Raw genomic sequence first — 24,533 nt, forward strand, 5'->3', positions numbered from 1 at the left:
AACCCATCGTTTTACACGTTCTATATGCCTCTAACTTTATGTAATAATTTTACCATATCTACTTATAGCTTAATTTCAGTGAGGTATATTTAAAACAACAACTTTTTTTTTTACGAGTGTAAACCCACAACTAAATTTTTTCACTTCGATTCGTTGGTGGGTGGAAGCACACAAGCAGGTCTTGGAAACGAAAATTTATTTATGCCTGTTCTAATGCATTGTCTTGTATCCAAACCACACACTTGATCTGTTAGCCTACACTGATTGATTTGTATAAAAACGAACCCACATTTCCTTAATTCCTATCAAATTCGTATAACGAAGTGTATCATACAACTTAATCGCTTGCTTTAATTGGATAACACCCTTTAATAAACTGCTAGCACCTCGTGTTCGAATAGCTTAGGCACCTGCTATAGCACATAATTTCATGATCACAAGTTTTCACAGTCGAATTATGTCTTAAAAGTCTTTGTTTTATCACAGTCAAAACATCTTTTAAATGAAATTACAATAAACTGTTTTATGTTGTATAAAACATACCTAGTATAACAAGTTTTAGGTGGGTCATGCGTACTGAGCACTTGTTTAGGCCACAACAAACTAGATTGACCGAGTGGTTAAGGTGTTGGTCTTAAGTACCAATGGACTAGCGTCCGCGTGGGTTCGAATCCAACATCTAGTATTTTGATTTTCGGTTATTTTGTAACACATACTTTGATTTATTTTGTTTCTTAACATCACTTCAGTTGCTTGTACACACGGTTGTATTTTTTTCTCAGTCATAACAAGGTTCCTTTTTCGCATAAAAACATAGAAATCTAAACATTTCCAATAAGTCACCTTTTGTTTGCTCAGATTTCAACATAAATAGATGAAAAATCGGTTTACCTTTGATCTATTTGACTATTTTCTGACAAATAATAACACTTTTGCAACAACTTATTAGGTTTTTACGTGTGTTCTAACTACAATCTACTTATCACGAGTTTACATGGCGGATAAAAATAAAGAAACTCAGCTTAGAATGGTGTAACCTTCGTGATTTGCGATAAGTTTGTGCCTACAAAATGTCAATTTTGAAACTGAACCAAAGTTAAGCACATATAACCATAACATCTTACTTATTTGTATACAGCAATACCAAAAGTAGTAATTATTTCCAACCATATAACATCATCCATTCTGTTAGAATCGATGTAACCTATTTTTTAAACAAGTCTGAACACGATTTATATTAAATTAGCGCTTTATTTTAAATCGATCACAACATCATTTCAAATTGATTCTCTGGTAATTAAGTTTTTTTTTTAGTTTTTGGTAAATGTTTATTTGTTTACATCATGCAAAGGCACATTTTTTATTTCGCTGTGTTATTGTTTGTTTTGTTTTTTTTGTAAATATCTCCATCTTGTGTGTAACTTTAAGTGTTTTGTAAGATCTAAACAACACTCAATCAATGTGATACATTTCATGGTAGCTTTTGAACAGGTCTAAACCGGTTTTGATGAAAATATGCTTGTAAACACATGATGATGCTTTATTAAATGACCCACGTATATAAATCACGAGCCAAACCAATTGCAATAATTTTGTTTCACAACATCAGAAGACTTTGTTTTCGTAGATTTTAATAATTGTTTGGTCTGTAATCGACTTTACCGGTTTGCTTACCATCAACTTACGTTTAAACATTAGAAAATTACTTCAACATTCTACTTCGTTACATAGTACTATAGCATTTACGCGTGATGATTTCTTGTAAAAACTACAAACCAATGACACCAATTTATTTAACAGAACCATCAAGTGAAGATTTGTTCATCATTACCGCAACTATTTCTATTGTCTTTTCACCATTCACCATTGAATCATCTCCTCAGACTTTCTTTTGTCGTGTGTTATCATCATCATCAGCCGGTCATGCCACTGCTGGCAGATGGCCTTCACATACATGTTTCCACATCATTCTGTCTTTTGCTGTTCTCATCCAGGTGATGCCAATCTTTTCTTCTATGTTATCTCGCCATCTTCTTTTTGGTCTCCCTCTAGTTCTTCTTGCATATCTTGGTGTCCATTCTGTGGTTATCTTGGCCCATCTGTTATATAATGTTTAATTCTTAAAAATATGTTATTTGAACAATTTTCCGCTTTTATGCTTATCCTCATCTCAAATAGATTGCTTGTGAAGACAGTATATTTTAATTGTTTCCATATTATAGTAAGGTAAATATTTCCATGTTTCATTTAACTCTTTTATCTTGCTCCTACATCTAAACTTATTGTTTGGTTCCTCTTGAACTGTCTTTCGGTCACATGTTCCTGGTGCTTCATCTTTATTACCCTATCTCACTTAGAATACCCTGGTTTGTGGTTAGTCTTTGTAATACCGACATAATATGCATATTATGCACTTTGTACTAGTTTTTGCTTCCAGACAGTAGATTCGACCTCTTTATCTTCACTTAATCTTACAGCACAACCGCTTTAATTTATTCCAAACACCTCTTCTTTAGTCTTTCTCTGATCTTATTGGCTCAGAACTTAATAAGTTTACCAACTCGTCTTTCTGTCTTTACATATCCATGGTATTTTACCACCACTCGTGTGTCTTTTCGCAGATATAAATCCAAAGGTAAAGCTTTAATTTTGTGTAACATTTTCAAAATAAATTCAAACGATTTTTTAAGACATGCCCAAAATATCATAAAGTTGTGTTTGAACCTAGAAACAAGAAGAAAAAAAATGTATATCTATGTAATACTTTTCACTAAACACAGATGCAAAATTGTTAAATCACCCAGTTTTGATGATGACTGTCTGTTACACAATAACAATCTATCTTTTGCTTGAGAAAAAACGCTTTTCTTTTAGATAAGTCACATATCTGTACACACTTTTCCGCAGTGATTGTCTAACAAAGTGGTGCTCCTTCCACAACACTTACTCGAGATGTTTGTGGTGACGTACTTGTATTTAATATGATTATGTTATGCTAACTGCAAGCTATCAAACAAAATCTAAGACAACGTAAAGCATTCACCAAAGCACATTTGCAGAAAAACATATTATAACTAGATTATCCTATAAAATTATATCTTTCTATTATATTCTTACTATATATATATCATATTATACCTTTTAAAAATTATATAGAATAAATTAAAGTATTTTTTTATATATAGTATATTCTAGTTTTTCTTGACAAATGTGCTTTGGTGAATACTTTACGTTGTCTTAGATTTTGTTTGATAGCTTGCAGTTAGCATAACATAATCATATTAAATACAAGTACGTCACCACAAACATCTCGAGTAAGTGTTGTGGAAGGAGCACCACTTTGTTAGACAATCACTGCGGAAAAGTGTGTACAGATATGTGACTTATCTAAAAGAAAAGCGTTTTTTCTCAAGCAAAAGATAGATTGTTATTGTGTAACAGACAGTCATCATCAAAACTGGGTGATTTAACAATTTTGCATCTGTGTTTAGTGAAAAGTATTACATAGATATACATTTTTTTTCTTCTTGTTTCTAGGTTCAAACACAACTTTATGATATTTTGGGCATGTCTTAAAAAATCGTTTGAATTTATTTTGAAAATGTTACACAAAATTAAAGCTTTACCTTTGGATTTATATCTGCGAAAAGACACACGAGTGGTGGTAAAATACCATGGATATGTAAAGACAGAAAGACGAGTTGGTAAACTTATTAAGTTCTGAGCCAATAAGATCAGAGAAAGACTAAAGAAGAGGTGTTTGGAATAAATTAAAGCGGTTGTGCTGTAAGATTAAGTGAAGATAAAGAGGTCGAATCTACTGTCTGGAAGCAAAAACTAGTACAAAGTGCATAATATGCATATTATGTCGGTATTACAAAGACTAACCACAAACCAGGGTATTCTAAGTGAGATAGGGTAATAAAGATGAAGCACCAGGAACATGTGACCGAAAGACAGTTCAAGAGGAACCAAACAATAAGTTTAGATGTAGGAGCAAGATAAAAGAGTTAAATGAAACATGGAAATATTTACCTTACTATAATATGGAAACAATTAAAATATACTGTCTTCACAAGCAATCTATTTGAGATGAGGATAAGCATAAAAGCGGAAAATTGTTCAAATAACATATTTTTAAGAATTAAACATTATATAACAGATGGGCCAAGATAACCACAGAATGGACACCAAGATATGCAAGAAGAACTAGAGGGAGACCAAAAAGAAGATGGCGAGATAACATAGAAGAAAAGATTGGCATCACCTGGATGAGAACAGCAAAAGACAGAATGATGTGGAAACATGTATGTGAAGGCCATCTGCCAGCAGTGGCATGACCGGCTGATGATGATGATAACACACGACAAAAGAAAGTCTGAGGAGATGATTCAATGGTGAATGGTGAAAAGACAATAGAAATAGTTGCGGTAATGATGAACAAATCTTCACTTGATGGTTCTGTTAAATAAATTGGTGTCATTGGTTTGTAGTTTTTACAAGAAATCATCACGCGTAAATGCTATAGTACTATGTAACGAAGTAGAATGTTGAAGTAATTTTCTAATGTTTAAACGTAAGTTGATGGTAAGCAAACCGGTAAAGTCGATTACAGACCAAACAATTATTAAAATCTACGAAAACAAAGTCTTCTGATGTTGTGAAACAAAATTATTGCAATTGGTTTGGCTCGTGATTTATATACGTGGGTCATTTAATAAAGCATCATCATGTGTTTACAAGCATATTTTCATCAAAACCGGTTTAGACCTGTTCAAAAGCTACCATGAAATGTATCACATTGATTGAGTGTTGTTTAGATCTTACAAAACACTTAAAGTTACACACAAGATGGAGATATTTACAAAAAAAACAAAACAAACAATAACACAGCGAAATAAAAAATGTGCCTTTGCATGATGTAAACAAATAAACATTTACCAAAAACTAAAAAAAAAACTTAATTACCAGAGAATCAATTTGAAATGATGTTGTGATCGATTTAAAATAAAGCGCTAATTTAATATAAATCGTGTTCAGACTTGTTTAAAAAATAGGTTACATCGATTCTAACAGAATGGATGATGTTATATGGTTGGAAATAATTACTACTTTTGGTATTGCTGTATACAAATAAGTAAGATGTTATGGTTATATGTGCTTAACTTTGGTTCAGTTTCAAAATTGACATTTTGTAGGCACAAACTTATCGCAAATCACGAAGGTTACACCATTCTAAGCTGAGTTTCTTTATTTTTATCCGCCATGTAAACTCGTGATAAGTAGATTGTAGTTAGAACACACGTAAAAACCTAATAAGTTGTTGCAAAAGTGTTATTATTTGTCAGAAAATAGTCAAATAGATCAAAGGTAAACCGATTTTTCATCTATTTATGTTGAAATCTGAGCAAACAAAAGGTGACTTATTGGAAATGTTTAGATTTCTATGTTTTTATGCGAAAAAGGAACCTTGTTATGACTGAGAAAAAAATACAACCGTGTGTACAAGCAACTGAAGTGATGTTAAGAAACAAAATAAATCAAAGTATGTGTTACAAAATAACCGAAAATCAAAATACTAGATGTTGGATTCGAACCCACGCGGACGCTAGTCCATTGGTACTTAAGACCAACACCTTAACCACTCGGTCAATCTAGTTTGTTGTGGCCTAAACAAGTGCTCAGTACGCATGACCCACCTAAAACTTGTTATACTAGGTATGTTTTATACAACATAAAACAGTTTATTGTAATTTCATTTAAAAGATGTTTTGACTGTGATAAAACAAAGACTTTTAAGACATAATTCGACTGTGAAAACTTGTGATCATGAAATTATGTGCTATAGCAGGTGCCTAAGCTATTCGAACACGAGGTGCTAGCAGTTTATTAAAGGGTGTTATCCAATTAAAGCAAGCGATTAAGTTGTATGATACACTTCGTTATACGAATTTGATAGGAATTAAGGAAATGTGGGTTCGTTTTTATACAAATCAATCAGTGTAGGCTAACAGATCAAGTGTGTGGTTTGGATACAAGACAATGCATTAGAACAGGCATAAATAAATTTTCGTTTCCAAGACCTGCTTGTGTGCTTCCACCCACCAACGAATCGAAGTGAAAAAATTTAGTTGTGGGTTTACACTCGTAAAAAAAAAAGTTGTTGTTTTAAATATACCTCACTGAAATTAAGCTATAAGTAGATATGGTAAAATTATTACATAAAGTTAGAGGCATATAGAACGTGTAAAACGATGGGTTGCTAGAAAACATCTTTCAATGCAATAAAATAGTTTAGTATATCTGTTAGAGGTTGAATGTTTATCTATTAGGTTAGATATAATTACAAAAAGCTGAAGAACATAACTTCCTTTGCTTCTTAAAAGAATCTTGTAGCCTACAGTGGTTCCGGAGATTGCAAAACACAAAGGCCTTAAAAATGATTTATGCACTATACAACTTACCACGATTTAAAAAATATTACATTGCTATATTAAAACAGTAAGTTTAGGCAATCATTATCTTTACAGATGAATTGTACTATATTCTAATATGCTTGATAAAACTACCAGCATGACAATTTTACCATTTACAAAGTAAATCATGCTTGTGTTTAACAAAAAATAACAGGAGGGTTGAAAATGTGAAAAAATACCTGTGACCCAAGTATTAACAAGCGTGAAAGCTACACCGATATGGTTAGCGAATCGCAACTGCTCGCTGTACTAGTGAGTGCTCAGCCTTGTGCTGATAGCCGGGAACAACGCTCCTTTCTTTACAACTAATACTTCTTACAAATGGAAGCATGGGATCGATCACGGAACCAACAGCTCAACAATAAAAACTTCAGAACAGAATGGAGGTGAAACCTTAAGTAAACGGTGTTGCCATTTAAAAGTCTAATGTGACACATCGAAAATGTTTGAAGCGTTTGCAAATTATAAGTGCGCTTTGAGTAGCTACATTTTATGGTTTCAGGCGCTCCGATATGGTTGCTGGAATACCTCATCTTGATTTCTTACTCTAAAACTTTAAAAACTGAATTGTGCAACATATAAAAAATAGATAAGCCGATGTATTATTTTTTAGAAATAAGAAAACAAAATATCAATCTGAGAATAACTCACATTTATTCACAATAAGTAGTAATAAGTTATTGTAAACTAAACATTATACATATCATAATTTTTTTTGTTTCAAACAAAACTATGTACAAAAAAGCTATCAATTTGAGTTATTATTATCTTAATTAATTTATAAGTTAAATCAAATATGAAGTTTACATTATATACATAATTATTCACATAACATGAAATTTTGTAAAGTTAATAAATGTGAAATAAGGAAACATGATGAAAGTTTTGCTAAAAAAATACACATGAAAAATTATTTTAAATAAAACAATAGTTAAGTTTTGACAAATTTTAAACTAAAAGTTTTATTCTAATAACATGCACACGAAAAATTATTTTAAATACCAAAATAGTTAAGCTTTGTTTTACAAACTAAAAAAGTAGTTTTGACAAATTTTAAACTAAAAGTTTTATTCTAATAACATAAATGCAAAAATAGTTAAGCTTTGTTTTACAAACTAAAAAGTAGTTTTGACAAAGTGTAAACTAAAAACTTTATTCTAATAACATACACACGAAAAATTATTTTAAATCACAACTTAAATTTTTGTTTACAAACTGAACAATAATTTCAACAAATCACAAAGTTTTTATTGCACTAACCAACCATCAAAAAATATTATTAACTAACTACAAAGTTTATGTTCCATAATTCACAAACTGAAAAATAGTTTAACAAATGTTATGTTTTTTTTACAAGTTTATAGAAACTACAACAAAACATCACAACCTTCGAGTTTCTGTTTCATAATTACAAAGTAAAACTTGTGTTCAGGATCTTGTTTGTGTGTTATTATCATCAAGTGTGATTATGTGTTGCAACAATTGGTTTCATAGCTGTTCATTTGGGTGTTCTCATTCCATAAAAGACAACGTTAAATGTTTAGCTGTTATTAGCATCATATAAAAAACGTAAAAGTTGTTTATGCAAACACAAATAACAAAAGTTACATTGTTTTGACCAAGCCATTGCAATACTATATCAACAAAAATAATTTCCAAGTTAGTTACATTTTGTAAACATTACCATAAAGTTTTAGCTAAAATCATTGCTGTAACGATCTTTATGAAATGGATGCTTAGCAAAATGATAAGATAAACACGATAAGAGACATGGATCTAAGTTGAACACAACCAAAACAGGAGGTTCTATGTCTCAATTTACAGTACTGCTTGTGTGTTGAGTTGTACCTTTATGTTAATATCATGGAGTAGTGCAGTTGTTGTAAAGATCATAAAACAAAACCGTAAATGTTATGCCTTCATGACAAGCTTAAAGTTAGGTCATTTTGGTCAAGCTATGATTCTCACAACCTTTAAGTGATATTATACCAACAAAATTAATTTTTCAGACTAGTAACATTTAATACACATTACCATAAAGTTTTAGTAAAAAAACACTGCTTTAGCAAAATGTAGACCTAACGAAATAAAGGTTTACCGAAACCAACATAAACCGAAACGAAGATTAACCGAAATAAAGATGCTAAAATGCAGTATTTATTAAGCTTTTAGACCAGTCATAGATTATAATAAGTCTTATATATAACCAACTAATAAGCGACTAAGCACACACATTAATAAACAAACCCTGTATATTAACCGATCTATGAACTTTACATCGTTTACAGTTATAAAATTTAAACAAAATCAAAGAATCCACAATAATGTGACATCAAAAATGACTTTCCTATTGACTAGCATACGAGGTGTTAGGTGCTAAGTGTTAGGTTATTTGCTTGGTAGAAGTTAGATTATTGCAGTGGTCCCCAGCTGTGTGTCTACAGTTAGAACAACATTAAAATAACCCACAATGATGTTAAATCAAAAATGAGTTTGTTAACTTTAATTTCAGGTTAAAAAGTTGTTTTGTGAGTTGCTAAAAATATGTTGGTTATGTTTTGAAGTCTTTTCAATGTCATATCGCTTTAATTTCAGGTAAAAAGGTTGCTTTGTGAATTAATAAAACTATGTTGGTTATGTTTTAAAGTCTTTTCAATGTCATATCGTTTTACTTTCAGTTTAAAAGGTTGCTTTGTGAATTAATAAAAATAAGCTGGTTATGTTTTAAAGTCTTTTCTATATCTTGTAGTTATTGCAACCACTGTGGTTATGCATGCACACCAACAGACCAACAAGACATCTAATGTATGAAACTTTCCATTTTTATTGCGTTTAAAAAATCACTCTTTACAGACCACAAACGAAAAAATATTTATTTGTTGCTTTTTATAAGTAAACCAAGTTACATTGTAAGTAAGCTTATAGTTTCTAGCTAAAGTTCGTACTTAGATTTAATACATAACCTATTAGCATCACTCGTTCGTACCGAACCCGTCCTAGGTCGGAGGGTTCGATACCAAGTTCGTTCATAGAGTTCTTACCGGTCGTTCTTACATATCATTACGTCATAACATTCGTTCTTACAAGTTCGTACCGACTAGGCTTAGTACCGGTGGCTACATCATAACATCCGTTCGTACCGACTAGGCTTAGTACCGGTGGCTACATCATAACATCCGTTCGTACCGGTGGCTACGTCATAACATCCGTTCTTACAAGTTCGTACCACAAAGTTCAGACCAAACAACCTTATCTTCGGTTCGTACCACAAAGGATGCGATCTAGGGTTCGTACCAAGCGAGGGGTCTTACCAGTTCGTACTAAGGGTTAGTACATTTACTTGCTCTACCATGCATCTACTACTACTTTAGACCGTGCCGAAGGCACACATATTTTATGGGAGTCCGGGGGCCATGCTCCCCCGGAAAATTTTTGCAAAATTACACTCAAATATTGGATTATAGCGCTTTCTGGAAAAAATTTTAGGGTAGGCTAATATTTGTATGAAACTTATTAGCACATAAACAGCTATTAACTTATTAAAGGTATAGCTATTACACACGAACAGGCAAAAACTGCGGCTAAAATTAGAGAACACCAAAAACTCAGCTACTCAAAAACTACACAAAAACCCAACAAAGTAAGCGATTCTAAAATCGCTTCCACAGATTAGTTAAAAGAAGCGTAAATTGCGTAAACTTTGCGCGATTTATGATTTTTAAAATTTATTGGTGTCTTTCTGTGTGTCTAAAAGAAGTCCTGGGAGGTGTTAATAGCCAGATGTCTTTGAAAACGATATAAATTTCTACAAATTTTATTTTATTTTCAACAAAGGGCTCAACTTCGGAATCCAAACTTTGAAAATTTGGATGGGCCATGGCCCCTTTCGCCCCCTTGGCTACGCCAATGTTCTACAGCCATTGCTTGCACGGCCACACTCTTCTCTTTGGCAATTACTGTAGATCTCGCCGATAGCCATCTGCTTATAGGCTGGTGGGTTAGCTCTACGACTACACAATATTATGGTCCATTGTTGTTTGCCAGTTTTCACCATACTGGCGTACATAATAACCAAATTTTCATTTCTCAAAATGTGCGAAAAATTGTTCTAATCGATAAAATACACAACATACTACAAAGCAATTATTTATTTTACTCATCAGCAAATTCCCAACACTTACGATTTTTCATGAAAATAATCCTTTTCGTTTTTCCAAATTCCTTTCGTTTGATTCTGAAACATTAAACCAATGTAAACAGATTCTTTCACTTGTGCTTCGTTCAGCATTTCTTCAATCGCATTTGTAACTTGTGGGTTTCCAATGTATATCAATCTGGATTTACTCTCGACGCATGACCTAGCAGCTTGAACAAAACCAAGGGGAAGCCGAGAAAGACGATACCGTATACCATTATAACTCGTAGAGGCTTGATATTTTAGTGGTTTTTTGTGTACTGCCAAGTTTGTGCAAAGTAAACATAAGTCTGAAAAATTAATAAACCGTTAATGACCTAAAAGTAAAAACCAAGAGAAAAAAAATGGCTGCTCCTAAATTTTGGGATTATTAACGATTTGTTTTCTTTTATTTCATTCAAGTTATAAATGAACGTAAAAACGATGTAAAACATGAGTTCAAAGTTAAAGCTAGTTTAATTTCAACCTTATAAATATCGACAACTAAATATATTAAACCACGCTTTACTAAACCCAATATTGTCTCAACAATCGATTGTCGGCTTCATTATTGCAACAACTCAAATTTAGTATTTAACCGTTGTAAAGGGTGTCCGACGTTTTCTTCGTAAACAGTTCTTCGTAAAACAATTCTTCGTAAACAATTCTTCGTAAAATTAATTCTTTGTAAAACATTTCTTCCCAAAGCATTTCTTCGTGCATGCAATTGAGATTTGATGTACAGTATACGAAAAAATGCTTAACGAAGAATTGTTTTACGGATTTCATTTCACCAACAACTGTTTAGGAACAATTTGCCTATAACCGACTAACCGTTGTAAAGTTTATTTTTTAAACTTATAGAATTAGAGATTATATGTTTTATGTCATCATACCTGCTGAGAGAATGATGAATATAATTGAGGTCTTGACTGAAAACATTCTTTTTGTCAACAATGTTGTGATGCATTTGTTCATAATTATTCAATTTAAATAGTCTAAAACTACTTAAATATTCTAATAGTAAAAGTAGCAGGTTATCATATTCAATTTTTTATCTAATTTTATCATACATATTTTTGAAATAACTGCAGACAGTGGCACACCGTTTTGGCCTTCTGATCTCGTCAGTGCAGTACGTATTTGGATATATTTTACCGTTCAAAAGTTTGGTTAACATATAACTTTGAAAAATGCAGAGAAAAACGCTTTCAAAATGTCCGTCAGTCTCATCTCTAAAACAGCCATTTTTTATTCACATCTGTAGAAATCTCTAGTGCCAAAATTTCAAATTTTAACATCAAAATGAAATCCAACAAACAACATGCATGCTTACAGAGTTACAGTACCGATTCTTGCAGTATTTTCACATATTGTGTCTGCCTCATTCTTTTTAATTCAATGATTGCTTCAAGACATGGATTTAAGATTATCACGGTTTTTTCTATCTCTTACCAGGAAAGAGACTTAAGAAAGATTAGTGACGTAGTTTATTGGGATATCAACGTAAAGCAGTCAAATAAATGGTCGAATAGTTCTACTAGTGAGATGGTAAATGAAAATTTTTAAAGGACTTTAACGAATGGCTCAGCACTTCCAACAAATAATTTAGTCAAAGTATCTGTGATTAGTAATAGATTCCAACACCTGTAACTCATATTCGACTTTAACCTATTTCACTCACAGCTTCTGATACAACTCTAACCTCGATCACAACTTTTAATAGCACCAACTCTCATCTACTCGTATTCAATACAGAGAGAGAGACTTAGTTAGTTAGTTAGTTAGAGAATAGTACGATACAATTATACACAATACGAATGAACTTGCACCATAGCCAGTAGCGCACCCAGCATGGGGCTAAGGGGGCTCAAGCCCCCCCCAAACTCGCCACAAAAAATAAAGTTTTTGTATGTTCCCTATGTAGGCTAGGCTATACCTTTTGCTTACAGGTTAGATATGAATAAGACACAACAATACAACAGGCCCGAGCATTATAACAATATATTTTACTCAATTACCGTACAAATAGTTTTAACAGTCGAACGTTTTCGGCTTAATTTTAAGCCCTAATCAAGAATCAGAAAATAATTAATACATGCAATAAATTTCAACTTCTTGAAGGTAAATTTACATTAGGAAAAGGCAACTACATAAATAACCACAAAAAAATTTGCACCACAGGGAACGTGATACATCAAGCAAATGTTGAGGAGAATGGACGCGCCTCCAGCAAATAATTGTTTGTTTAAATTTGGGTTGTAGCGTATAGCGTTAACAGTGCTTCCTGAATTTTGGTGTCAAATTGGGATTTTCCTTTGCGTAAAATTATAAATGAGTCAGCAGAGAATTTTTGATCTATGCAAAAAGAACACTCCATGGTATGGTCTTTGATGGCACCCTTCTTTAACTCCCTAAAGCTCAGATGCTCCCGTACTCTCGTGGTCAAATGTCCGGTGGACAACTGGACATACCGATGTACCATAGCGTCATACGTCAATGCCGAATCACACGGACATGTAAAACTGTATAGGCCTACGACATTTGAGCAGAGAGACGAAGGCGTCTGGGACTTTAATTGAAAATACGAACTAATTTTGAATGTTTTGTATATAGGAAAAACGTCCACATCAAATTTACTGTTTACAAAATTAGTGTTTTGTTTCAAACTGTTTTCGTGCTAGTTGTTGGTTTCGCATTTATCTGTGTTGGCAAACGGAAAGCTAATTTTATCTTGTCATAGGCCTAGATGACGAAAAGTCGAGATCTATAGAAGATTGCGAGAGTGGACGTAGGGATGAGAGTGTTGATGGTTCTAATAGCGTGGGGTTCACTAGGCCAATTTCTAATCTGATTTGAGAGAACGAATCCTGATGTATCGGCAAGCCGGTGGGTAGTGGGCCGTGAGTGCCTTTAAATATTAATGGGCACAGTGCCGGTCTTAGGGTATTTCGGGCCCTGTGCGGAATATACTTTGCTGGCCCCAATGACAATGATCCAATTCAGTAGCGAAGCTAGACATTTGGAAAAGGGAGGGGGGTGGTCTTACGGTCGGCGGGAGAAACCTGACGGCGTCATCGCCGAAGGCCACCCTGTGGCGGGGGGTCTGGGGTCCTCCCCTAGAAAATTTTGAAAAATTACTTTGAATTTGGGGCATTCTGAGAGCATGTTCAACAAAAATTTGGGTATGAATATTACTGTAAAATGGTGCTGTCCGGTGGCATAGCAAAAGGATAAGATCATGCTTTCCTCAGCATTTTTCGGAAATATAAAGCTATGTCTCTATGTTGATTTGGATGCAACCTATTTCGTCCCTTAAAAAATTCTTACCCCGATTTCGTACCCTGAAATCGGAGTAACAAAATTAAATTTCGACTTAATTCGTCCCCTGAAAACATCAAGAGAAATTTTGAAATGTTTGCGGCAACTCCGATCAGCGACTTCGGCTCTGTTGTTTTTTTTCTCAATCTTTTCAGGATACGAAATATTCAGGGGACAAAAAAGGTTGCACCCGTCGAGTCTCTAGGTTTTCTTGTTGCTAATTCCTTTGTTGAATTCACTTTGTTGAATTTTTTCATTGGAAATAACAAAATTACTGCATTTTCTGAGTAGATTGTGGGCCCCCTACTTTGCGGGCCCTGTGCGATCGCATGGTTTGCACACCCCAAAGACCGGCACTGATGGGCATTGGCCTACTGTCACTATTATCGCAAATCACTCGGCCGACATTTCTGAATTAGCCCCCCCCCTAAATTTTTTTCTGGGTGCGCTACTGACCATAGCAATCTAGATACCACAACAGTCAGATAACCAACTTCAATTCAACTCTCAATCAATAATCATCTCAATAATAATCTTCATCTCTATATGAATTACGCAAATTACGCCACTATTTATAGCAGGTTTGCTTTGACCAGTAACTTCCAGAAGATACAATAATGTTACGTCATAACAACTCATTCTTCTGGTCAAGTTGTACTACTCGTAAACATCTTTGTGACGTCATAACAACCTACTGCCTGACAAATTGTTCGATCAAGTTGAATAACCTTCTAGTCTTGCACCTATCCAGAATCTTTTGAAATACATTTCATAATAAGAATTTCGCAATCAAAGGTCACTATAGGACAGTAACCGATAATAACATCTCGTAAAAATTATACCTTTAAAACTGTACCCTTGGTCAAGACACACAATGTAGCCTGTCGTGAGGCTTGGCATATTGATTGTGACAAAGACCTTCCCTCCTTTATTGCTTAATCGCCATATCAACTTTCTTGCCCTATGGGCTATCCTAAATAAATCTCAGCACAAGCCTCTGCATGGTATGCTTCACTTGCCTTGTCATGATTGTCTTCACTTGTGTATTATAAACACACAAAAATCAGTGAATTCCCGGGAAAAAATATCCCTTATCTTAATAAACTTGCCATATTTTCTAAATAGGCAGTTGGCTTTCAAGACAACTACTGTTATTTTGCTAAGCTTAAGCCATATATAAAGTGTTGGTGTTGCAACGTGAGAGCTGTTTGATAGTCCTTTTTTTCGATACTAAGTTGATTATTGAAACTCCATTCAAGTTATGTCACGACGCCCTTTTTCGCGGGTTTTTCTTTCAGAGAATAACTTCCCTCTCAACAAATATAAAAGTAATTTTCTTTTAAGTTAAGTTAGCTAAAATACCTCACTATTATTTTATGTCCCCAGTTCTAGTCTAAGTTAGTCGATGGGTCAAATGTTTTGCGCTTACGTTAGTTTACCAAGGCAACGCCTATACGTAGAAGAAAGTTTTCTTTGACCTAAAAGCTAAATTAGACTGCATGGATGATACATGTACAATGTACATTGTAACTAATAATAGCAACAATCATGTCTATGCGTGAAAGACCACTTCCAGCTCTTACTGATTCATATTTTTAATTCATAGATAAGTAACACTTTGTCCTTTGCAATGACACATTGCTTTCGACGTAGGCTAACTATCATTTCAGAGCCATTTTCAAATAATATATGAATTAACGCATCGACAAATCTGCGTTTCATTTGACCCAAAAAGTTTCCATAGTTTCTAGGAAGGTTTTCGAATGGTGATTCTCAAGCATACTTTTTTAGAACTGAAAAGATGTAATGAAGCACGTGAGTACAAAACTCTGTACTTCTAATCTAAAACAGCAGTAAAAGCAGGTAGTAACGACCGAACTGACCACATAAAAATAGGTGCAGTGAAGAACACAACGTCCACGGCTTAAAAAAAGATCCAGGGCAAGATATACAGTATAGGTTAAGAATGGATCGAATCAAGATCTAGACTTGTATTTTTATCAAGGAAAATTGTGCGGTGGGCTGTTCTGGGGTGGACCTTTCGTTTTCCATTGTACTAAAATACACTTAGAAATTTTAGAAAAACTACGAGTTATTACCATAATAGACCACACCAAAATATATTGTCAATTTGGAACAGAGTTTTCCAAACTTTTTTTTAATAGCGTCCCCCTGGACAATGAATAGAGTAACAAAAGCCCCTTTCGACAAAAAAAGTAAAACCAAACTTATTTTTCATTCATCACAACTTAAAGTCCAACTCTAATGAGACGGATGAGGTTGGTGCAATGTCATCAACCTCTTGATATCAGTTTCCAGTTTGGATAGGAACAATCTTAAATCTCCCCGTGTAACTACGTCAAGACGGTTTCTTTTGTTATCCATAAGCGTTGTCACGGCACTAAAAGCACGCTCCACCAAGTATGAGCTGGGAAAGGCAATGATAAAAACTTTGACCCGATTCCACACGTCAGGGTATTTCTGTTTGATTTGGGTCTGTAGCCAGAACGATTGATACGAGATATTGAACTTTGGTTTGAGTGCAAAATCGCTTTACAATGTTATCAGTTTCTCCTCAAGAATTCCATGTTCGGAAATATCAGAATGGGTCGATTATCCAGTCAGGGATTTCTAACTAGAATACACCCTGGAATCGATTTCGCATGTCTTTGTGTACTTCTTGAAGATGATTGCTGTACGTCTCTACATCAACATCAGATATGCCTCTGTCACTGGTATCAAGTTAATGCAAGCTTGAGAATTAGAACAATTCTCGTCTAGCTAAATTTCACTGATACAGCGGGAGCGTATTACTGAACCCAGACAGTGCCGATTTCGCCTTGATTAGATTTACTTCGTTACCCTGAAGGAATAAATTCAATTATTAAATTTGGAAAATATGTCTGACAAGTAGGCGATGTCTTCTTTGACAACCAGGACGTCATTCGCAAGGCCAGGGTCACAACTCTGTAGAAATTCCACGACAGTTTCAAACAGCGATTAAAATCGTGCGAGGCAATTTCCCCTTGGAAAGCCATCGTACTTCGGTGTGGAATAGTAAGCGCTCAAAGGATCGGATTTGCGTAATTGCAGTGCTTCAAAGTAAGTCATGCGTCACGACCTCAACAAACTTGTAAGGCACTGTGAAGCGACGTTGCCAACATAATTGCCACTGAGCTATTATAGTCACCGTCTTCTTTTGTATTTTTTGGAAGCGAAACATGACAAAAAATGCTTTCCAATCCTCTTCTTGTAACTGTCCCAATTTACTCTCAGTGCCCCCCAATCCCCCACTTTATAGCCAGCCCCTCTTCATGGTCGCAAACGTCCCTAAGGGGGACGCTGGCGCCCACTTTGGGAACCACTGCATTAGCTCATCACGATAAGCAAGCGTAGGCAAAGAAAACCTCTTAAAGAAATCCTACTACGGGAAAGGCCATTTCAGAACGCAACACACCAGGCCTTGCAAGACAAAAAGAAAAAATGATACAGTAGATATTATTGAAACATCATAGAAATATAAACAATTTGTTGAAGGCTTTTTTTTAAAGACACGTAGGTAATACCGGTAGTCAGTTAACTGCGTCCTGCTTAATCGTAGGCATATATGCATTATGCAACCAGTAGACCGCCGCAGCAGACGGAGTGCTACATGCACGTAATATTGTAAGCGCTGTTGAAACATCTGACAGAAACTAAATTAAGAGAACGTTTAGCCATCGCCAGAGTAGTCCATTGGTCCAGAGTTAGGGAGGCAGCAACTTCGATGACAAGCTCAATTCACCCTCGTCACCACTTTTTCTTTTTTTTAATTATTAAAGTTCAAAGCAAGAATCAATTCTCTGGCCAAGCGCCAAAAGAGTCACAACGACTGCAGTCAACTGATTTACAAGAAAAACGCTTCAATCTTCAAAGCGTCTATGGTCAAAACACTCCATCTGTTGTAGCGACCCACGGACCACAAACGCGTCAACCGGAGTGAGCTGGCGTGCACTTGTATGTGCCTTAATCCTATCTGTAGGGACACAGGGTTTTATGAGGACGCCTCAGTCTAGTGGTGAAATAGTTCACTGAAGGAAATATGCTAGAAATGTGAAATTTCTTGACTTTTAGTTTTTATTCTTTGCAAATTTTCTAAACCTATACTGGTCATGTTTCTACCTTCCTGCCCTTCACAATAAGCATTTCGTCTCAGGTGGCTAGACATTTTCGTGCAATGCTAATTATATATAATTTAATGTAATTTAATGTAAGTGCAATATAAATGTTAGTGCAATTACTTTGAAATGTAAAAACGCCCAAAAATGCCTTATATTTATGAGCAAAAGTAATTTTTTGCTTAGTTTAATATTACTCCATGTTATAATTCAAAACTTTTAATTTTGAAGCTACTTTTGGGAAATTAGAATAAAAACCGACTTTCTGACGGTTTTTCATCTCAAACAGTTTATTTCAATAAATTTGTTGGGTAAAAATTTAATTTCTATACGCACAATACACATGGCTATTATCTTGTAAAATATTTTGGCTCTGTGATTTTCATAGCTCCCGTTATTAGCGATTAATTAGCATGGGGCTAATATAGCCCGTGATGTACTTTCCGGGTAAGAAAACAGCTCGTACTAAGATAGGATTAAACGTTTTTTTTAAAACTCAATCCATGAAGAATCAACCAGGTAATTTATGTACGTAAGTGATATACAGCATGTTAAACGAAACAATGACATGCGGTGACCCGCCAGGTAGGCACTTTAACATGCAGATATCCAATCCAGCACAAACCAATCAGAAGCTACGCTGTTCATGACGTCATCAAGGTTGCGTTGAGAAAGAATACAAGAACCAGTATGCCAGTAGATCTTTATGCTTTTATTAGTCTGTGCTTTGAAAGCCATTATATTATAGGGTAATCGAAAAAAAATGCCACCCATGAAAACATCAATAAAATGCACACTCTTTTTTTATTTTATCCATATTTGGTACACATAAAGTTCATGCTTTGCTTGACATGTCTACCTAGTTTCATTGCTTTCTAACAAACCATCTTTGTTTTAGTGCCGTTCAAGGATGTGCTCCAAATGCCCACCTTTGCGTTGCAATCACGCCTGGATGCGACGTGCAAAATTGTCAATTACTCTGGCACATTCCTCTCTAGAAATTGTCCTGATTTTGGCACTGATGGCTGTCTTCAGTTCAGGGATAGTCGTATCCAAAAATCTGCAAAGGCCACTTCATTCCATCAAGTGCACAGCTTGGGTTGCAATCTCCAAGCATAGAATAATTGTGCCATTTTGGTTTGAAGACGAGAACCAACATTCAGTCGCAATCAATACGGAGCGTTATCTATAGGAGTTCTTAGGAAATTTTGGACAGCCTTGGGTAGACGTAGAAGTGTTGTGAGGGATGAACAATGATTACTCAACAAGATGGAGCAATTCCCCATACTTCAAATGACTCATTGCAATGGCTGCGGGACAGGGATGGAGGAACCATTTTAAAAGTAGGTGGGCCCAGAAGCGCAGCAGTCAAAGTCCAACTTCTGGGGGGCTTCGCCCCCCAGACCCCCTTTTCTTTGCTGCATTCCAAATGCTATATCATTTATAGGCTACATTGAGTTTTCATGATTGCCATTCGTAGGTTACCAACAAGCGAAAAGTTTCCATTTTAGGCCCAGTTTGGTCAAAACGATTACAAAATTGTTAAATTGTGCTTTATGGTGATAAAGCTTTGGTAGAGAGTTTGCTTTGTTGAACCATGGAGAAATAAAACATAACAGGAAACAAGAAACAACACATAGCCTATAAGTTATTGGTATGTCAACCAGACATTTGTTGACAAGGGCCGTGGAGCACTTGAACCCAAACCTAACAATTAAAAGTGTAATTAAAGAGCACTTATCCCGTTGTAAAACGTGCAGTGACAATGTCTCAATCGGTCAATTTAAAATCATCTCTCGATGCAGATCTGATTTTCAGACTAAGATCTGGGAAGCCTTCGGAATCAAACGCTGACATTTCTTGAACAATTGAATAGGCTACTGCTGACATTTCTTGAACAATTCATTTATTTTCTTATTTGAGCAACTGTTTAACCTGATATTTGCCGCAGGAGTCATAGCGGCAATGCAATATGACACAGTACAGTAGTTGAGTAGCATAATAACTACAATAGTCAATAGTACGGTATGTTAATTGAGTTTTAGGCAAAATTTAGGTAGGCGTCCGCAGAATTAATAATTCGTCTAAAGGGGTCGGTGACAACAAAAAGGTTGGGAACCACTGTTTTAGAGACAAATTTGCTGCATCCTCTACCCTTGCTGCAGCTAAAATTACTTTCTTTCTATATCACAAAAAACTGCAGGTTATCTTGGTCAAATATTTCGCTACCTTTTCAAAACTATTTGGCTTTCAAAATTGGGTGGGCCAGGCCCACCCAGAAAATAAAGTAGGTGGACCCAGGCCCACGAGGCCCACGTGGTTCCTCCATCCCTGCTGCGGGAAACGCTTTGGTGATCGTCTCATCAGTAGGATGTGTGATCCTGAATGAGCCTCACACTCGCCGGACCTCACCTCCCCAGATTTTTATTTGTAGGGTTATCTCAAAAATAATGTTTACAAGGACAATCCCCAGACTATCCTTGAACTGAAGACAGCCATCAGTGCCAAAATCAGGACTATTTCTAGAGAGGAATGTGCCAGAGTAATTGACAATTTTGCACGTCGCATCCAGGCGTGATTGCAACGCAAAGGTGGGCATTTAGAGCACATCCTTGAACAGCACTAAAACAAAGATGGTTTGTTAGAAAGCAATGAAACTAGGTAGACATGTCAAGCAAAGCATGAACTTTATGTGTACCAAATATGGATGAAATACAAAAAGAGTGTGCATTTTATTGATGTTTTCATGGGTGGCATTTTTTTTTTGGATCACCCTATAATATAATGACTTTCAAAGCACAGACTAATAAAAACATACAGATCTACTGGCATACTGGTTCTTGTATTCTTTTGCAGAAATATTTTCATCCAAGCATGACAAATTGCCACAACACGCTCGAAGCCATAACGTCACTTAACCTATCAACCATGCTTTCATTCGGCGATTGGCGGGTCACCATGTCATTGGGTCACCCTGATATTAAATAGTGTGTCAAATACAATAACTTAACATACTTGTTTCGGCGGGTCAATTGCCCTCTTGTTTAGAATTGAAATTGTGATGAAGTTTTGTTGACATTGATTTTGCGTTGTTTTTGTGTTCTGCGTGATGTGGCTTGCCTGGCTGCAAAGAGATTTCACAACTGATTGTCGCTTTTTGCTGCGTGCCGGGAGCTGTTGTTTCTGGTCACAATTTTGCCTTTGTGTTGGGTTCAGTATTTAATAAAGCAAGCTAGAGGAATGTGCGACTTTAAATTTAAGTTCAGAATTAAGTGTGTACAAAATTAAAATTAAAATCGTTTAGAATTAAATGTGTACAAAATTTCAGCTTTTATCCCAACTCACTGAATCAAGTCATACGCAATAAATAAAAATACCAGAAACGATTCCAAGCATGGTTGAGGCAGGAAGAGGAGGGATTGTAGGATCGCATTGAGCCCCTACTCTCGTAACCAAAAATAAAAGCTGAAATTTGGACAACTTAAGTAAAGAACAATAAAGTATCTAAATAACGAAATAAAATAACTAACAAAATTGACACAATTGAAAGAAAAGGAACTAAAGGACTAACTGAAGGACTAACAAATTTAAATTTCAACCAAAGAAGACTTGCAACGAAAGACTCAGTGCAACGAAGACTCCCTGCAACGAAAGGACTTATTATAGCCTACTTTAATTGATTGTGCTGTAAACTGGAACTCTAGTGTAGCCCAATTGTGTATAATAATTTGTTTTAAATACTGTATTGTTTGTCAAGAGGCCTGCGTCACCGTAACTCAGCGAGCGGTAAGTCCCTAATTAATGTTGGTTACGCTGTCCATTACGTTACGTGTGTCGCTATTACTGTGTGTAGGCTATAGTATACAGTAGTGTAATTTCTTAAAATTGATAAATGGAAGGTGAAGGTGGCCATCCGGTGTCTCGTGCGTTTTCCGTTGGCAGTGGGACAGGGGGCGCTGCGTCTGGGGGTGGTGCGGCGGAACACCCGGGCGTTGGGCAAGTGTATCCTCAGGGGTTCATGGCAGCCTTACCCATGCTGATTTCACTGCAGAAGCTGTGCTCAGGGACGTCAGGCATAAAAAAGAGAGGTGCTGCAGGGGGTTGGAGAATTAAGGAGAGATCCCCCCATGGTACAGGATGAAGCGTCGCTAGAGCGGGCCTTGGTTGATATGGCAGAGTTAGAGGGCAACGTTGGAGAACTGTTAGAACTTGCGAATAAACTAAAGGATAGCACTATGATATCTGAAGCTACAGAACAGGTCAGGTCAGAGATTGAGGTATTGAGACTGACTATAGAACAGAAGCAAATCTCCAGGGTAGATACAAAATTAGGTACAATAAAAGGAAAATCAACCACCAGTGCTTCGAGTAGTCGCTCGCGCCGTTAAAAAGAAGAAGAGATTGAAATCCGGCTCGAAATGGAGAAGTTACGGTGGGAAAAACAGATGCGGGTGAACAAAACCAAAGCAGAGGAAGCCAGAGCCAAAGCCAAAGCAGAGGAAGCCAGAGCCAAAGCCGAAGCAGAGGAAGCCAGAGCCAAAGCCGAAGCAGAGGAAGCCGAAGCCAGAGCCGAAATTGAAATGCAGATCAAGCCAGCCGAACTGAGAGCAAGGCAAAGTAAGCTTGAGTTGTTTTCACAATGTGGATCGGACCAAGGGTCGGAGCGCGGGCAACGACGGCCTACGGCCAGTAGTCTCGGAGTCACCGACTACATCCCTACAGCGATAGAAAAGGTCCAGAGGTGGGACGCTGACATTGTCAATCTGCCTGGGAGATCCCATGACACTCATGGGGCCGCTAGCATAGATGCCCAACCTAAACAGAGCAAGGCTAAACAGGAGAATTTAATGGAACCGCCACATAGAGAAACTCCACTAAGAAAGCTCTTTCCAGGGAACGCCCTCACAAACAAGTATAGAACGTTGACTAAAGATAATTTTTTGGCAAAACCGCCCGGGGGGACCCATGGGGCCGCTGAAAGAGAACCTCATTATGATTATCAACGTGATTTTTATAGAGAGGAGGTTGTGAAACCGTCACAAACATGCCCCTTAACTGTAAGAAAAGATCTTAAAAGTGACAGATGTAATTTACCACTAGTTAAAGATGATGGCCGTGAAACTAGACATGTTATGACATCCCCGCCAGGGCTTAATGCAAACAGAGGTGCTGAGGATCAACAAAACTGGTTCTATAAATATCATAATTGTCGCACTTTCTATGACAGGGCCGCATTGATCAACTGTGACGGCAACAACATGCCATTTATATTTTTTTAAAACCGTATCGAATCACTAATGGAGAGTTGCCCATTTGAGGAAAATCGGCTGACTTTGCTACAGGCAGCCTGCGTACGTAGCGCCGCGCAAACCATTTCAAACTTAACATCGGATACTTCTGGTTGGAGCGAAAAGGAAAGGATCGATATGTCGCTGGATCGCTTGTTGCAGCGCTTCGGCGTTAGAGGCGGATTTCTCGCGAAACCGGAGATTCGGCAGATTGTCGTCGTCGTCGTGTGAGCGTCTGGGGCCGACGGTCTATCCTTTTACCACCCCAGATTCACGATGTTCCCTGACTACACTGGAAGGCTACTAGAGAGCAGCCAGTCTTTGGTTTCATCATCCATGACACGCAGACCTTCCACTCCGTTAGGTGGCTTGACGATGGAGCAGTCATTGATGATGTGGTCTGCGGTCTGTTCCTCGGCACCACATTCACAGGAGGAGGAAGAGGCCATTACCCATTGGTGCATGGTTGAGCGGAAAAGCCCAACGCCTGTACGAAGACGGTTGAGGCGCACCCATGCCTGTCTTGGTAGTGTTAGACCGATGGGGCGTGTGTCGGCGACGGGGATGAACGAATAGAGTCTGGTGGCGGTTGACCTCCATTCAGAACGCCATTTATGGTCCGCCCAAGCAGCCGCAGAGATGTCTTGTACATCAGCTTCGTTGATAAGAAGTTGAGCGGCTGGCACGAATGGGTGTCTTGATTTCAGTCGACGGGGGTGCTCGTTTGGGAGAGCAGAGATCTTGTGGTGGAGAAGGTAGTTAGGCTCCAGTGCCCGTCGACCGAGGGACAGAGTGGCTTCTTCGCGACGAAGCTCAGCGGGTTGGATGCCAGCAAGAATGGAGAGATTGTCCAATGGTGTGGGACGCAGGCATCCGGTCACTGTGCGCTGGGCGCTGTTTATGGCAGTGTCGATGTTATGGCAGTGAGGCGGCGGGGCGGATACGGCATGGCAATAAGTTATCTGGGATGTGATCATCCTCAATAAAGGAATTCAAAGACGAGCTGGCTCAGTGTACCCTCTTCGCTAGGGCGTATAACCAGCGTCATCAGCTAGAAGGACGTTTTGTACTAGACTTGGCAGGTCGATTACCTGGATATGCGAAGAAAGACTTTTTG

At 36.7% G+C, this 24,533-nt stretch overlaps 2 non-coding genes across 2 annotated transcripts; one reads left to right on the top strand and one right to left on the bottom strand.

The window, feature by feature from the left end:
- Positions 1 to 602: 602 nt before the first annotated feature.
- On the top strand, positions 603 to 685 carry Trnal-uaa (transfer RNA leucine (anticodon UAA)). The gene has a single exon. It is a non-coding gene; the product is annotated as a tRNA-Leu (tRNA).
- A 4,891-nt stretch (positions 686 to 5,576) lies between these two features.
- Positions 5,577 to 5,659, bottom strand: Trnal-uaa (transfer RNA leucine (anticodon UAA)). The gene has a single exon. It is a non-coding gene; the product is annotated as a tRNA-Leu (tRNA).
- Positions 5,660 to 24,533: the final 18,874 nt, after the last annotated feature.

This window comes from Aplidium turbinatum, chromosome 12 (assembly GCF_918807975.1).
Source record: "Aplidium turbinatum chromosome 12, kaAplTurb1.1, whole genome shotgun sequence".
Lineage (NCBI taxonomy): Eukaryota > Metazoa > Chordata > Ascidiacea > Aplousobranchia > Polyclinidae > Aplidium > Aplidium turbinatum.